This window comes from Montipora capricornis, chromosome 10, assembly GCF_036669925.1.
Source record: "Montipora capricornis isolate CH-2021 chromosome 10, ASM3666992v2, whole genome shotgun sequence".
NCBI classification, from domain to species: domain Eukaryota; kingdom Metazoa; phylum Cnidaria; class Anthozoa; order Scleractinia; family Acroporidae; genus Montipora; species Montipora capricornis.
In genome coordinates this window covers 63,183,397-63,185,896 of record NC_090892.1, presented here as the reverse complement: position 1 = coordinate 63,185,896, position 2,500 = coordinate 63,183,397, and the positions used below count along the sequence as shown (strand labels likewise).

At 38.0% G+C, this 2,500-nt stretch overlaps 2 protein-coding genes and 1 pseudogene across 2 annotated transcripts in view; 2 read left to right on the top strand and 1 right to left on the bottom strand.

The window, feature by feature from the left end:
* LOC138022492 (uncharacterized) overlaps positions 1-125 on the top strand; it is a 3,778-nt gene extending 3,653 nt beyond the window's left edge. Inside the window, exon 4 of the mRNA XM_068869650.1 lies at positions 1-125. This exon is cut by the window's left edge and continues 979 nt beyond it. The gene's annotated coding sequence lies outside the window, so the exon portion shown is untranslated.
* Positions 1-1,392, bottom strand: part of LOC138022490 (alpha-protein kinase vwkA-like) — a 2,182-nt pseudogene extending 790 nt beyond the window's left edge.
* Positions 1-2,500, top strand: part of LOC138021164 (protein NLRC3-like) — a 47,996-nt gene that overhangs the window by 40,353 nt on the left and 5,143 nt on the right. The gene's annotated exons all lie outside the window — the stretch shown is intronic.

The window sequence follows — 2,500 nt, the reverse complement described above, 5'->3', positions numbered from 1 at the left end:
GCGCAAATGTCCCCATTGTTGTTGATATACTTAACAAAGACACCATCAATGAATTCTTCAATAGTAACATAGTCACCATCACTCATCTTGCCTAAGAATACCTTCTTATAGTGAAAGGTAGTGCCAAACTCTGTTAATGTTTCCTTTTCCACTTTCTCTTTCAACTGGGATGTGAAATTTCTGGCTAAATGATGCATCTGCACAGCCTTTCTTGTGTGACTCTAACCAGTCTGATTCGTTTTGATAATATCCTCTGAAGTAGCCTTCAGATATTTTTTGATTACCCAAGTCACCCCGCTAAATCCAAGAGTATCACTACTAGCTTTGAATGCCTCCCTAAATCCACCAGATGCAAATGGCAGGTCAGCTATCCTAAATTCTACAGTCACGGGTGCAGTGGACCATTCCATGTGCTCGATGTTAAACGTGAAGATATCAATAACGGTAGTTGTGCTCTTTGCAATGACATTCCCCAGCCGTAACATTTCTACAACTGAGAGGCTTTTTGGGTAAACGTTACTGACTAGACTCCCATGCTGCTTCTTAGGACTTGGAAGTGATCTAGTTGTTGAAGCCTTGTCATATCGTGCTCTCTTGGGCTTTGGTATATACAATGCAAAAGAGATAAATAATACAGTAAGTCTGAAAATTAATGAATCTCTTTCAAGGCTTGCCGATTAAGACAGATGACAATCGATAATCAATGCAAAAAAATGACAATCGATAACAATTACAAGGATTTGAATTATGATTATGGATTTTCATCGAATAATTGAAGCAATCGATAAAAATCGACTGCTGATTATTGATTATATCAATTGTCTTCCTATGATCGATTTTCATCGATTGGGCACTCCGCGAGTATCAGAATCGGGCAGTGACTGATACAATAACATACTAGATCAACTGCTATCATGAATAATATTCGTAGTAAGCTTCGAAGTTTTGGCATTAATTACCTACTGATATAGTGCAACACTTTAGTTTAACATTCACTTGTTATTAACGCTTACCTCACGGCTGCAATTCTCTTCTTCCTCAAGTTCCCCTTCTGGTTTAACAAACCGGACGTAAAACACCTTTTTGTTTGGAATTTGAGCCATCTTGTTACGTGATGGTCCGCGTTCCCCCGCTAACACAACACAAACAAGATCTTTCTCTATTTGGGGCCCGAAATGCTTTTGACAGGCGTCCTTGATGTTACGAATAGAAAGCTCGTCCTGCTCAAAAGGAACGTACTCCTGAGCTGCAATGCGAGAGTATTTTTGTTGTTTCCCACTTACATCCGCACTCATGCGTTGCACCACGATCTCCTCCGCCACTTTACTCTCCTCTACAACTTGATTTTTGCCTCTCCTCTTCGCTTTCTGCTTTTCTGCAAACTTCCTCCACTCCGCCATCTTGGAACCACGTGCAAACAAACACTCGGTTTAAATACCGCAAGGTACGCTGGTAGTGGCAGCGCTCGGCCATGCCAAAATTGATTTCACTTTGCGATTGAAAGTAAATGTAAATTTTGGTATGGCCGAGTGCTGCCACTAATATTGTTTTTCATTCTTCTTTAAAAATGTATTTCATTTCACTTTGCCTCCTATTTTGTTTGCATTGTGCTTCAATTTAATTCTGAAGCGTGTTTGCTGCGCAATTGCATTTCTTCTTGCACTTTGAATTTCATTTGAAATTGATGTTATGTTTCAATTTGAACTGCATTTCCATTTTAGTTTAACTTAAAAGTAAAGTGGTTTTATTTTTCAAATTCAATGTACATTTAAATTTCATGCCATTTTACTATTAAATTTCATTTCATTTCACGTCGTGTTTTATATTACTTTTGATTTATTTCGCACTGAAACTAACGTTTATTACACAAAAATATGTGAATTTTTTGTTGGCAGTTCTCGGCCACCATACAGGTGCCACTTTTGTAGAACGAATATGAAGCAGTTCAGCATCCTTTATCAAGGACAATAATCTGGAGATCATTGCCTGTTTCACAAATTACATGTAGCTTACCATCTACTTTTGTTTTTAAAAGAACTAAAGGATTAGCTTGTTGAAAGCCTATTTAGCATTTAGATTTTTGCGTTGTATTTGCTCACTCTGTACTTTACCATGTACTCCTTGTTGTTAAGTCTAATTATTTTGACAGCTTTACAATAGAAACAGTTTAAATAATCAGATTAACTTTAAGCTGAAAGTCTTACAGAGACTAAAGCCCGGTTTACACTACTCAAAATTTTTGGCACGGCTCGTGTAAAATTGGCACGGGTGCCTAAAAAGAGCTCGGCAAACTTTGTTTACACTACACCATTTTTACCGTATTTTTGGGCCTGCGGAGGGCCCGGGAAACTTCTCTTGTAGATATGCGCAGTTCAATTATAATCAAGAACGTCCGCGTGATTTTGGTAGAGAATGAGAAGCCATCTTGAAATAAACGGAAAAAAAACGCTAGCCTATATGAATTAAGGCTCAAATTTGGCCCTTTAAAGTGTTTACACTA